General features: G+C 41.6%; 1 long non-coding RNA gene across 1 annotated transcript; it reads left to right on the top strand.

The window, feature by feature from the left end:
* Positions 1-346: 346 nt before the first annotated feature.
* LOC124654147 lies at positions 347-2,945 on the top strand. The gene is made up of 3 exons (XR_006988230.1): positions 347-425; positions 528-624; positions 763-2,945. It is a non-coding gene; the product is annotated as an uncharacterized LOC124654147 (long non-coding RNA).
* The last annotated feature ends 11,615 nt before the right edge of the window (positions 2,946-14,560 follow it).

Here is a 14,560-nt window from a genome sequence, read left to right as displayed (position 1 = left end):
CAGATGTCTAGAGAGAGCACTAGTTCTGGTGTTACTTGCAAATACAAATTCTTGGTTGTTGTACATCCATGCTTCTTACAACTGTTTTTATTCGCTGAATGTTGTTCATGTATGGTAGTGCATTACTTTCTCATAACGGAAGCATCCAAACCTGACTTGTTTCATATTTTTGGACAAGTAATAATTTTCAGCGCATGAACTTCCTATTTGATGAAAATAGTGTTGGAAAATTAATTGGAAAAAAACTTATCATACACTGTGAGGGTTCTTTCCCTCATTTGCAGCACCCATGTTTACGGATGTTCCCTTTACTATTTTTTGCAGGTTACATGTGACAAAAGCATCTGAGCTGCCTTTCATCGCTACTTGTTTGGATTATCTTCGTCAAGGATTGTGCCAAAGGCTGTTGGATACTATTCGAAAAGGTGTGCTCCTCATGACTTATCTTCTTCATTGGTATTGTTGAGATGCTTGTCCTTTCTGATATCCAGAGTTGGTTAATACGTTGGTCTTGTGGTTTATTCCAGACCTATCGAAACAGCTGTGTATCGTTAATTTGATGTTATTTCTTGGGTAATTTTTGCTGACCGAAAGATTGGATGGAACTATTAACTGCATAACCAGGTTAATTGTCTTATCCTACTACCATTAGCCATACTTTGTGCTTAAATTCTATGCTTTTGTACTCCCTGCATCATGCATTAATTTCTTCCTCCTGTCATTGCACCCATAATAATCCTAAAATTTTGTAACTATGTACAGAAGGAAAATGGAACATGTGATGTTTCTGGATTAACTAATGGCAAGTGTTTGCCCGATGGGAAAGAAAATTAGCATCTTGAACTCCGCAACCTTGAACTGCCGCAACAGTTGATTCCTGAGGTTACAATGAATGATTCTTTCAGAACACTGAATTGGAATGTAGCACTGCAGCATGGTTCAATTCCACCAAGGTTTGTTTGATACGCAATGTGAGGCTTTAAGCTTTTGTTTCTGCGAAAAGCTACTTTTGTTCACCAGTCGATTTTGCAAATCCTGATATTATCGGCAACATGCTCCCACTCCTGTGCTATTTATATTCTATGGGGTTCCAAGTGTTGGTGTCTTTCTCTCATGTTTTAGCTGGATGGGATCTGTTTCATGTGCCATCAATATGTTTTCTTGGGCAACAAAAAGAATTAGCACTTTCTTCTTTGTGCTAGAAGGTTTTTCAATACACTATACTCTTGGAGCTGTAGCTTCTTACTGATGCATTATCTATGAAATGTATGGTTCTGGTTGTGCTGCTGTTGTGCTGGCCACAGCCAGTCCTCGTCTTCGACCTCTTCAGTAGAGTTCCTGGTTCATCGCTCTGCAGTGTGTGTGCATGCCCTGCTGGAAAATTCAGTTCAATTGTTAGTTTTACTGACTTGGCTACTCCATTCTCCCTTGTTTTAGATTTTAAAAAATAAGTACAAAGAGGCATGCACACCAATGGCTAGCTGATTGAGATCAACTTGTCCGAAAATGCAATCTGTAGTAGTTAAAACTAGAATAACTGTAATACCAATCAATGGTTATTCCTAGACCATGGAATGAACATTTTTGTGCAGAAAAAACAACTTGGTTTTGCTTTTTGTTCATATTAATTCCTTGCATAATATATACAGGAGTGGTGCTCTTTGTTTGACTCGCGGTCACAATGCTCTCAAATAGATTGATAGGTACACACATGTATTGATTGTAAGCTGAAAGATGCCTTTTTCCCCTGTACGTTGAAGCAATCATGTTGTGTGAAACTGTTGTTGTGGTCAGTCTGCTTCATGAATGATTTTGATTGTTATTGACTTGATTGATCAGTTAGGCATCAACCAAAACTTGGACATAGAAATGTTGCATGTGTGTGTGTGGCGCTACTAGGTACTAACCAAATTATTTGAATCCCTTCTGCATATAGAACTACAGGTGCTTCTGTAATTTGTGTTCAGGCCCCTTTATAGCACGGTCACTCAACTAATAGAGTTTATGTGTCGATGATTTTCATGCTTCCCCAGGTGCTAGCTACTGCTTGGCTAAGGAATTATATAAGAATATATCCTTTCTACCATTAAGTTATGGTTGTAGAACTGATAAGAACGGAATAACTGATGGACTTGGTTTGGTAGTTTCTTAACTTCCTTAAAAATGCTTGTGTATACGTGTAGTGCTTTGGTGCATCCTTGAAGTTCAATGGTATTATTTTCCTTAGTCGATATTCTGCAGATATTGTTCCTTCTTGCTATGTTTTAGCAACTCGTCCAACTTTATAACTCTTGAGTCTTCACACCTGCTAACGTATTGCAGCTATCCGTATATTTATTTTCGTAAACATTCCCAAGAGAACACTCTGTTCAACTATTTGTCATTTCCATCTGTTTCTGCTTTAAATTTCTTTGAGAATTTGATTGTATATCGGGTTGTAGCGAAACCGGTAAGCAATACTTAACATTAGTTGCTCTCTTCAGTTAAAAAATTTCTTCAAATTGTGGACATCTTGTTGAGTGGCTCACGTCTCAATGTTCACAATGTCAATGTACCTCTTAAATCCTTATTTATAATTAATGTATGAATTTGTGCTATGGATCTACACTTAGAAATTGGTTGCTGACTGTTTAATTGGTTGGTCGATGTTTGTTGTTGTGTTGGCGATGAACCTGGTTGCTAGTGGCGCTGAAATTCTCGTTGATGTTTTGTAGTTGTGTGGGTCGCCTTTGAAATTTATTTAGTTTTGCCAAACTCTGTTTTGGTTTCAAGTAGTAGATACATATTGGCATGCTTTCTTATGTTCAAGTGTTTTTACTTGCTGGGTAACAAATGAAGGGTACATGTGTGTTTACTAGCGGTTCTTATAAGGAGTCTTGTGAAAATCTCAGTGTTTGCTGACCATGCTTTGGTTCTTGTTGAAGGATATAACTGACGAGGAGTTAACAGCGGCAGCCTTGTATGACTCTGGGTGTATGTATTTTGAATAGATGGAGTAGTAGTTGTGCAAGCTAGGTGCAGTTGAAAACAGGTACTGGAGAGGTCCTAGCACCGATACCGATAATTATGCTGTAATTGTTTCCTTTTCATGTGTGTAATATTTGTTGCTGAAGAAGTTAATTGCCAATGGTCTCTTTAGGAGAGCTGAGTTGCAGCGTTGTTTTTGTTGTTGATAATATGCTGTGCGCTGTTAATGTTGCAACCGTAGCTTGTTAACCTTTGATTTTAGTAAGTAACTTATCCAGCGTTTCTTTTCTTGTCTTTAAAGAATCGTAAGATTGTATTTCTGGGAAAGCTTTGGTACTTGCTGGACTTGCATGATCGAATTGACTGATTGAGTGGCTGGGTCTGTTTAGAAGAGTTGAGAGTTGCAGAGCTTTGGGATGCCGTGTTTTCATTGTATCTCGTGCCAAAAATTTATACCGTGTCTTGTTAACCTTTAATTTACTACAATCAACTTGTCCACCGTTTCTATTTGTGTTGTCTTTAAAGAAAAGAACCGTAAGCTTCTATTTGTGGCGGTGCTCAAGGCAAGGAAAAAAGAAGATACCGGCCGGAAGGAGGAAAAAGAGAGAGCTCTCCAGTCCAAAATACCTTCCTAAGAGTATATTTATCCATGCGTGTTTTAGTGTGTAGATTCACTCATTTTTAAGACAAATACTTGACGAAATGTGTCTAAAGTTTGTCAAAATATGTATGCAACTAGATAGTATTATTTAGTGTCTAGATACATTAAATTTTTTTACGAATCTGAGACAAGTTTAATTGGACGGAGCGAGATTATCTTGGATCGGATGGAGGTAGTTGTATCTATGGGGTCGGAAGTGCAATAGCAAAGCCGGTGGATGATTCTTTGAACCTCACAAGATCACCGTCGAACCAGAGTCACGCGTCGCAGGACGTCGCCGGATTGGGAACGCTAATTTTCATAATCGTGGCACCATGCATTTTAAAAATTGTGAAATTTTACCTCCGTGACTCCTGGGTTGGGAACGCTAATTTTCATGTGTGGCACCATGCATTTTAAATTTCTTAAATACTTTAACCACCTGTTTTTCAGAAAAGCATTTATGTTTAATAATTTATATGATTATGTATAACCAGTTTGCTGAGTATGACTTTAACCACCTGTAATTTGTGTTAAAAATGATTCAAGTGAGAGAGTAATGAGTGAATATATTGGCGTATGCGGCAGACCGAAGAAGTTTGGTTTTCTTCGATCGATATGTTTTTTGTAAGATAGCTAGCTTGGGTGTGACGTACGCGGATTGTGGATCTCCTCCGCGCGCCGGCCAGTCCGGCATATTTTTTTATGCTTGAAAGAAAATCAGAAGCTTTCCTGGTGATTCGTAATTAAATAATACTAGTGGAATGCCCGTGCTTCGCCACGGCTTCCTCGTTTATCTCTAGTGCCACACACATGTTACACGTGCAAACAATGCACATAAATATTTAAGTAGATAAAAAATCATATAGTATTTAAAAATATTTAAATTTTACTTCACATAATTTAATCCAGTGTGTATAAAATGCAAGTACATACATATTATCCCTCATTTTAAGAGACATTCTTCCTCAACGCGCCTAAGGTATTCTCGCACAACATTATGAATGCCTGACGGTGTCACACCTCTAAGAGATTACAAACAACACACCACCCATGTTTTCCTCTCTCCCGCAAACTCCCTGAACTAAAAATCAGGGCGCAAGCTTTAACAACCACCCCCCTACCACAAAAAGAAGGAGAAAATCTAGCGCAAGGGAGAAGAGAAAATCAGCTGCATTGCACGTGCTTACGCCCCATCGATCAATTTTTGTTTTTTACCAAAGGATGGATTCACCGATTAATCTCAACAAACCATATCTAACGGGGAAGTGCTGAGCGTCTCTCGGGGATCAAATCCCCCGATCCCCGGGGTCACCAGCCGTCCGATCGGGGCAACCCAGTGCGCGCCTTCGTCCGATCAACAACACGCATCCAAGACATTTTCTCCCACCTCCATCACGTGGGTGGACCCGCCATTCACATGCCCGGAACGAAAGAAATCCGGTCGTCGTCTCCATGAGCACATCGACCTCCCTGATGCTGCAAGCCTGCAACTATTGTGTCGCTAGCGTTAACTGGTTTAGGGTTTAGGGTTAGGGGATCCACCCTTTGAAGTGCCTCTCTCCCCACTAACCCCGCCGCCACACACAACACACCGTGCGCAATACACTCACGGGTGAGCGCGTGAGCGCACACACCCGGTCCCATCCTAGCGAAGCTTTCCCAAGCGCTCCCCATTGCTCTCCTATCGATCCGTCACCCCGTCGCCTGGTTCGTCAGAATGGAGGCTCTCACAAAACAACAACGCCATGAGCTCCTTGTTTCCATGTCCCAGCGGCCCTCGAATCCTACAGACTGGCCACCACCCGTAGCTCCATGCGGCGAGGCTCGAGCCGCGCGTCTCGTAGCGCTGCTCACCCCTCGGTCGAACCCCATGAATGATGCATCTCGCACCCTCGCCCCACCATAGCGTCACGCCTCCGCCAGGTTCCTGGCGTGACCTGCTTCACTCTTACCATGCTGCCCTTGGATCCATCCCCGCCGCCGCTCAATGGCTCGATCCTATGTTGCCGTGATCTCTTTTATATGGCGATGGGAGTAAGGTAGCGTGCTCTGCGTTGATTTATTTTTTTCCTTCTCTCTCTGGTTTGTTCGTTTCGTGTGATATGCGCTTTCTTTTTTCCTTCTCCCCATGCTCACTTCCAGATGATAGGAGTTCTTTGCCAGCACGGTCAGACAACGAAACTTTGCTCGGTCAGACAACCCTGTTTTTTAACGTACTAAACGAACTTTTTGACGTACAAAGTTTTTAACCTAGTATTTTTACCAGCTGACACCACCGATTATAACTATATTTTTTACCAATATACGATGAGTATCACTATATTTTGGTAAAGGTACTCGGGAGTCATGAGAAACAATTCATAGTCGACCGAGAGGGAATCTAGTTTATTCAGTCTAAGAGCCTAAGTGCCTAACATTACCAAAATGTTGCATTAGACCACTAATTGCCTAACTCACAGTAACAAATCAATGAGAACCAAATGAGGGAAAGAAACTTCTACAAACATTAAGTGCCATCATTCATAGATAGGTAAATTGATAGCGTACAGAAGAAACCCAGAAACCCTGTAGGCTTTCACACGTGATGGATCTTCTTTTTTCCGCAGCAGTTATGCTTCAGCCTAGTAATTTGCTATGATGCTCGTTATGGGAGAAAATGTATGAGCGGTGGCCTGCTTGCCCTTGTCGACGCGGATCATCGATGAACGGTTCTGCGCCAGCACTATGCCCACGAGCGTGGACGTGGCGCCAGTCTCAGCCATCGCTACGCGGTCGCCGTAGCTCCAGTGCGCCGGGACCATCAGCACATACGTGGCCTTCTCCTGGCACCCAGCCTTGTCGGACCATTTGAGCACGCTCTGGTGGACGGGCACTGCGTCCGGGACGCGACTCCTCGCGCGCCGGCCCTCGGGACAGGCGGCCACGATGTTGCTAAGTGTCGCGAGGGCCCAGTTCAGCCCGGACGTGTCCCCGGTGACGGCGCCGGTCCCGTGGCCAGCGAGGTGCGGAGCGTTCACCGACGCGATGGAGAGGCTCAAGATCGAGCGCAAGGCATCGTGCCGCACCTACTCGGGACAGGAGGTTGCAGCGTGAGTGCCACCGGGTTGGAAGGTCCTGTTGTGGCATCGGAATGGATGATCATTTGAGCATTGAGATTTGATTAGTTCAACAAATGTGCTAGGTGCGGAGAGGAGGCCATAGAGATAGGGATTAGAGTAATCACGTACCTTAACTTTCTGACCGAAGCAAAAGGGCCGATCCACAATATGAGGAGAAAATTCCGTGGTTGTTTGCGTGCGTGAAACGGGAGGCGGAAAGGGTGCGCGGAGGTATATTTTGGTATACTGACGTGGGGGGTATTATTGTCCATCCTGAAAATGTGACACCAGGCATTCACCAGTTTGCTCTTAATAGTAGAGATACTCAGCTCGGTCCAAATTAATTGTCGCGAATTTTTCTAGACTTGCATATATCTACACACGAAAACTAGTAGGTAGGTAGGTAGGGTTGTGTTTGGACGAGGAAGGAGTATAATTTTCCCCTCTGGTCCAAAAGAAAAAAAAAGGAGATGCATCAAGTTTGGCTACGCCAGTAGAGTAGAGCTAGCTAGCTTGAAGAGGGAATCCCGTCGGGGCGCGCTTATTAGCAAGTCACGTTGAACATCACGCGCGCGGCATGGGTCCTACCGGCACGGGTCCATCCTCACAGCCAAAACGAGCCCGTATCGATCGTGCCCGCCCGCCCGCGCCATCGATCGTGGCACCTGCAAATCGCGTCGCGGTGGTACAGCTAAAAAGGATGAAGAAAAAAAAATTACCTCGAAAAATGGGATGAGGAGAAAACGCTGTTGGAGTAAACAGCGGTGACAATTAATTGACCACGCACGCACACACGCGTCCTCTTCCACGCGTCGCTACCAAAATCCTACTGCAAGGCGTGCTGCTCTCCTCTCGTCGCCTCCGCTGGTCCGCCACCTTCTTCCTCCTCAGTCCTCACACCATCACCGGCCCCAACTCCCCAAGCAAGAACCACCCACCGGCACCTGCGCGCGGTCTGCGATGGGGCGCCCCAAGAAGACCCCCTCCGACTCCAACTCGCTCACGTTGCCGGTCGGCGCCGACGCGGAGCTGCGCAGAAACGACCCCGGCGTCGCGGGAGACGGTGGAGTTCGAGGAGGCGGCTCTGCGGCCGCACCGCGTCTTCCAGGCTGGCCAGTGGGTTCCGGCTGCAGAGGCCGTATTGGTAAGTTATAAGTGCGCTGTGTAAAACTGTAAACCCTTTTCTTCTTCTACTATGATCTTGCATTGCAATTGTATTTATTTATTTGTTCAAATGAAATCCAATCTACTAGCTTCAGTGTTAAAATTACCCTTGGACGAATAACGGCTCAGTCCTGAACTTTTGCTAGTAACTAAAGTTACATTGAAGTAGTAAACAAAAGGAACTTAGTTGCCTTCATGCTGGATTGCTATGTGTTAATGATGCATTCAGTTTTATGACTGTATTCAGACAGGCCGTTTGATAATTAACAGTTTAACACATAATCTCTCATTTGAGTTTTTCATGTGTAGTTGTGACCTTCTTCGAGTTAATACTAATTTGAGTCCACATACTAAATCTGGCCTTTGATTTGTGTACTTTGTCGAACTTGCCATATGCTACTTTCTGATAATGGGTGTTTTTGTTGACCCAAATGACGCATCAAGCGGATACAATTACATTATAATCTTTTATTTCACACTTGTGAGATTATACCAAGATACAAAAAAGTGAGAAAATTTTCATGTGCCAGCACCACTGTTGTATGTCTAATATTATAATGATGTGTAATGTTAGAAACAAATTCAGTAATGCACTCTAAACACTGCACAGTCTATCTTTTTTTTTTCTTTGAGAACAGTAGTCTTTCGCTTTGTCTTTTGAGACTCGTATAGTTGTACGGGATCACCTTTTGTCATTTGGGAAATGGGAAGCAATATGTACAAATTCTTTCACTGGCGTAATCCAACATTATTGGAAATAAGCATTTTAACTGTTCATATGTGAAGAATTTTCTTGTTAAGTGAAAACATGGTAGTGTCTTGTGGAAGAGCTGATAGTTTTTCTTCCCGACATCTGTTTGAAGAACGAAGTTAACAGTACAAACGAGTGAACGCTCACATTGAGAAACACCATATTGCTTATGCTGTTGTGCGCAGGACGATGGAAGTGCTTTGTTTCGGGAGGGAACCCAAGTTGAAGTGAGGCGGTCTGGAAAGAGCTTCAGTGAATCCTGGAGTCCAGCTTCTGTTCTGAAACTGATTGGCGCTACAAATTTCTTAGTACAGTACATCCATATTGGAAGCAACAGAGAACTAGCCACTGAGATTATAGCTTCTCAACATATCCGGCCAGCGCAAACCTTCCGGAAGTACAGATTTTCTCGATCTTCTCGTGTTGAGGTGATGCATGAAGATAGCTGGTGGCCTGGTGTTCTCCGGGATGTTTTAGGTAGAGGAATCAACAAGAAGTATGTAGTAAAATTGAAGAGCTATGAGACAGACATGGAAGCCGTGGAATGTTTGGATGTTTTGACAGTTGAAAATACACACATAAGGCCGAAATTTCACTGGAACGGGAAAAAATGGGTACGCTGCCTGGATCAGGTACACATAGCTAGCACATATATCTCCTGTCATTCTTTGTGGGTGTTCTTTTATATGATGGGACATGAAATGCTATTTAGTTTTGCTAGAATACGTATTATTTCATAACATTTTTGAAATGTTTCAAGGAGCAGAAATCGTCAATCAATCTATGGTTCATTAGGCAATGATTGTTCCACCCCTAACTAATAGAAATGATCCTGCTACAATGTGTGCATCTTGTATGTTTATACAAACATATATGGGGTGTGTATACATGTTTCTTCCTCTATGAACTCTGGGGTAAAATTATACTAGTACTAGTTAGTATCAAGAGTATAATATGCACAGCAGATCTTGCATTACAATTTTATATAAATATTCAAATGGAAACAATTCAACTCTCTTCAGTGTTAAATTATCCTTTGATGAATAATGGCTCAGTAGTCAGATCTGAACTTTTCGAAACTAAAGTTAAATGGAAGAAATCAAAAGGACTTAATTGCCTGCATGGAGGATTTGCTGCAGATTTTAAAAAGGAAACAACATTTTATTATATATCCATTTCGACCTTAATTTGTTACTAGTCCATATATGAATGATGATGATTGTATTCAGAAAGGCCATTTCGTAATGAACACACAATCTCTCATTTGAGTTTCTCGGGTGTATTGATCATATGTAGATGTGAACTTCTTCGAGTTAATACTAGTTTGAGCCCATATATTAAATCTGGCCTCTGCTTTGTGTACTTAGTAAAACTAGCCATATGCTAGTTTCTGATAAAGGGTGTTTTTGTCGACCCAAATGTCGCATTAAGCGGACACAATTACTTTATACTACTAATATTTTCTTTCATCCTTGCAAGATTATACCAAGCTACAATGAACTGGGAAAATTTCCATGTGACAGCACCACTGCTGTATCTTTATTGTTTAGTCATATCATGATGTGTGATATTAGAAAAAAATCAGTAATGCACTCTCAACACTGCACAGGCAAAACTTATGTCTTATTTTTTTCTTCGAGAATAGTAGTCTTTCCTATTTTATTTTAGCTATTTTATTGTAGAGTATGTACGCGCTTTGTCTTTTGAGACTCATGGAGTTGTATGGGATCACCTTTTGACATTTTGGAAATGGTAAGATAAATCTGTATAAATTGTTTCACTGGCACACTGTTTATAAATCCAACTTTCGAAATAAGCATTTGAACTGTGCATATGTGGAGAACTTCCTTGTTAAGTGAAAACATGGTAGTGTCCCGTGGAAGAGTTGATAGTCTTTCTTTTGGCATCTGTTTGAAGAACGAAGTGAACAGTTAACAATACAAACGAGTGAACGCTTACAATCAGAAACACCATATTCCTGATGTTGTTGCTGTGGGCAGGACGATGGAAGTGCTTTGTTTCGGGAGGGAACCCAAGTTGAAGTGAGGCGGTCTGGAAAAAGCTTTGGTCAATCCTGGAGTCCAGCTTCTGTTCTGAAAGTTATTGGCGCTACAAAATTCTTAGTACAGTACATGCATATTAGAAGCGACAGGGAACTAGCCACTGAGATTATAGCTGCTCAATATATTCGGCCAGCGCAAACCTTCCGGAAGTACAGATTTTCTCAATCTTTTCATGTTGAGGTGATGCATGAACATAGCTGGTGGCCTGGTGTTCTTCTGAATGTTTTAGGTAGTGGAATCAACAAGAAGTATGTAGTAAAATTGAAGAGCTATGAGACAGACATGGAAGACGTGGAATGTTTGGATGTGTTGACAGTTGAAAATACACACGTCAGGCCTAAATTTCACTGGAGCGGGAAAAAATGGGTGCGCTGCCTGGATCAGGTACACATAGCTAGCACATATATCTCCGGTCATTATTTGTGGGTATTCTTTTATATGATGGGACATGAAGTGTTATTTAGTTTTTCTATAATATGTATTAGTTCATAGCATTTTTTTGAAATGTTTCAAGGAGCAGAAACTTCAATCACTATATGGTTCATTACGCAATGCTTGTTCCACGCCTCACTCATAGACATGATCCTGCTACAATGTATGCATCTTGTATGTTTACATAAACATATATGCACGTGAAGCTAGAAACATCTTGCTGATAAAAAAAACCTCTTCAAATGTATTAGAAATACGCAAATCCATTAATACCTTGAATGTTATGCCTACTCTTCTTTTTTTAAACGAGGAAAAAAGCTTATTCAATACCACTTGAACTGTCTTGAAGATTGTAGATTCAGCAATAAGCATAGTGTGATTGTGTACTCATGTGTTTTTTCTAATGTGTAATTTTTTTAAACCAAAATCATATCCACGGTTTTTCGAATGAGAATTATATCCCTGATGATGTAATATCTTTTGCATTTCAGATATCTGCTAATGTACCTACATTAGCTTGTCGTAAAAGGCCAATTTCTTGTGCCTTGTCATTAGAAAAAGAAGTTGGTGAAACCACTGATAAACATGGTTCTTGTCGTGAAAAAAAGTTGAAGAACACAGATGTTGTATCAGAACCAATTTCTCCTCACTCGCCTGTTTGTAATGAAAGCAATGAAATCAAGTGTCAGTCCAGCTCGTTCCGTGAAGGAAAAAAGAAACAAGGAAATGCAGTACCTGCTTCATTGCCACCAATGGCAGGATTTTCACAACTAAGTGTTCCTTCACTTGCTCAAAGTAGTCATCTTGAACAAGCACATTCTCCCAACATTATCATACCTTCTGCACCAGTGGCGGAGCCACAACGTCGACAGTTACAGGCTTCAATGTTTGAAAATCTTGGACAGCCAAGGCCTCTCTCACAGGGCCCACCTTTGGGAATGCGGACACTTGCCCCTCAATCCGTGAGTTGTTACTTTTAACACATGGTCTTCATACTTCAAAAAACTTCTAAATCATTGAGATTACCATTTGTTCTTAGTTAAATCTTGCATTTGTATATTGATAGCCAAAGGAAGTGATAGCTACTAAAAGTATTGGGGAAGCCAGAAACAAAGTATCTATATTGGAAGACTGTAAGTTTTGACTAGTAACTTTTCATGCTAAGGAAAACACTGCAATATGCTAACTAGTAATTTTGCAGTGGCCAAAGCGAAACATGGTGATGATAATGTCGAGCTGCATTATAATGTAGCTGCTGGATGTGGAATGCTTTCAGAAACAGATACAGTGAATAGTATTGACCCCATGACTACACCAAAGGACATAGGAGGTATGTGACTACTGGTTACAGAAGAGTTGGTCACTATGTTACTAGCATTTCACCTTCCATTTTTCAGGTTCCCAGCATGCAGTGTCACAACAAGGTCGTGGTTCAGCAGCGGATTCAGAATCCTTGGCAGTCCAGCATCTTCTTCCATTTCGGAAGACCTCCCCGGTATGGGCGAGGATCGAGGCGATGGAAATATTCAGTGAGATGCCGCAGCGACCAAATCTGAATGAGTTCCAGCAGCATGGTCCCGAGGTCCGTGAAGGAATGACATTGGGTCTGATGCTATCCTTCGCTACTTTGGCCGAAAGCATATGCACGCTAGATGTTCATCAGGATGACATTGGAGGAGTGTTGGAAGAGAAAGAGCAGGGACTCTCTTTGCTGGAGGAAAATGGTTTCAACGTCAGGGTCCTCCGGTCGCGTCTGGAAGCTCTGCTCTGCACATGATGACGACGATGATAATGTTGTGAGTTTGGTGGTTGCTGGTGGAGCTTGTACAGGTTGTTACTTATGCTAACTGCTAAGTGGTGGGCTATATGTTGTGTAAACTAGTGTGTACATGGCATGTATGTGTTAGTATGGTTGTTGCAGCCCTCTGGGCTGGTTGCTGCAACTCTGCTTTTGGTACTGCAACTCTGCTTGCTGCTATTACTTCATGCTCTTGTTTTGGGATCATTTGATGCGACGCAAAGTCTTCTCGGTCGCCAAGAGAAACGGAGTAACATGTAGCTTTTCATTCAACAAAAATTATGTAGCTACTAGTCTCATGCCGCACTAACCAATAATTTGCTTGACCTGTTGGCATACATATTTCGCAAAAAAAAGGAAGTGCACAATCCTCAAGATTATCTCTGAGAATTTGATCATCAATATGTGGGTTACGTGGTTTGAAACTTACATTGTCCAATACTATTTAAAAAATAAGCTTTCAACAATACTGATTTTGTGAGGTAACCTACACATAGTTTTACACTTTTACTCGTTCTTGGTCAACGTTATATCTAAAAATAAGTATTTTATTTGTAGAAAGAGGAAGCTACATGCTAAGAATTTGCCGTGGTTGATCGGTTGTTCTTCTGTCACAACTTCAAACTTTCTCTGTGAATGATATGCGATTTTAAATATTAACTGAACAACCAATATTTATTTTTTCTCAAATTTAATTAATTTATAAGTTTGAGCCCACCCTCCATTTTCAAGAGGTCCACGAGCAGAAAGTTGACGGTGGTAAGCTAGACCAGGATGGTGCATAGAAATGGGTTTAAAACATGGTGCCATGTTTGTCAATGAAATTAAAATTTAGTCAACCCAGAAGGCCAAATTACAAAAAGAAAAAACAAGAAGTGTTTCTATGTTTTGTGCATTCAAATACATGAATCCCAGTGTACAAACAGGTTCCTAACTATTGAGACCTTTCAGAATCACACGCCACGCTGCAAGGTGTGTTCGCACTGTACAACATACGAGTTCTTATTATCAAAAATTTGACTGTACAATGATGTCTCATGATCCTCTAAGAAATAATGACAAGTGAGACGGAGTGGCTCTGTCGAAAAAAAGGCATGGATCGCTCAAGGTTAACTAGTTTCAGATCAACATTGGCATTGCTGTTGACAAATGGCATCCTAGGAGATTGGCCTCGTTAGAAGATGAAAACGGGTGTGAATCATCACAAGTCACACACAACAGTACCACAGGGCACAGGTTCTTCCCCATCCCCCAAAAAAAGCAGCACCACGGGTATTATCAGGTTTTGCTAAGAAAATACGTCCTGTAATTCATCTGTTCATAAGAAGAAAAAAATAGATTTATCAGGACAATATTTCGCAGGCTCTGCTAAGTGGATCAAACCAATTCAGCAACCGGAGCAAAACTCAGAAGCATTTGTGCATAATCCATTGTCTCGATCAAAAGAAGAAGAAAAAGAACGTGACCTTGTTTCACTGTCACATGCGTTACAGTGAGTAGTTGAGTACCATGGGTATTTCTGCAGTGACAAACTCCAAACGTAGGTCATTCAAACTCTGCAAATACTATAGTAAATGTGCACCCTATAAATTATTGAGAAAACCATGTAAATGTGCACCCTATAAATCCCACCACAATAGGTAA

The sequence above is a fragment of the Lolium rigidum genome, chromosome 5 (assembly GCF_022539505.1).
Source record: "Lolium rigidum isolate FL_2022 chromosome 5, APGP_CSIRO_Lrig_0.1, whole genome shotgun sequence".
Classification (NCBI taxonomy): Eukaryota; Viridiplantae; Streptophyta; class Magnoliopsida; order Poales; family Poaceae; genus Lolium; species Lolium rigidum.
Note: the sequence above shows the minus strand (reverse complement) of the source record. Positions and strands in the feature narration are given on the sequence as shown.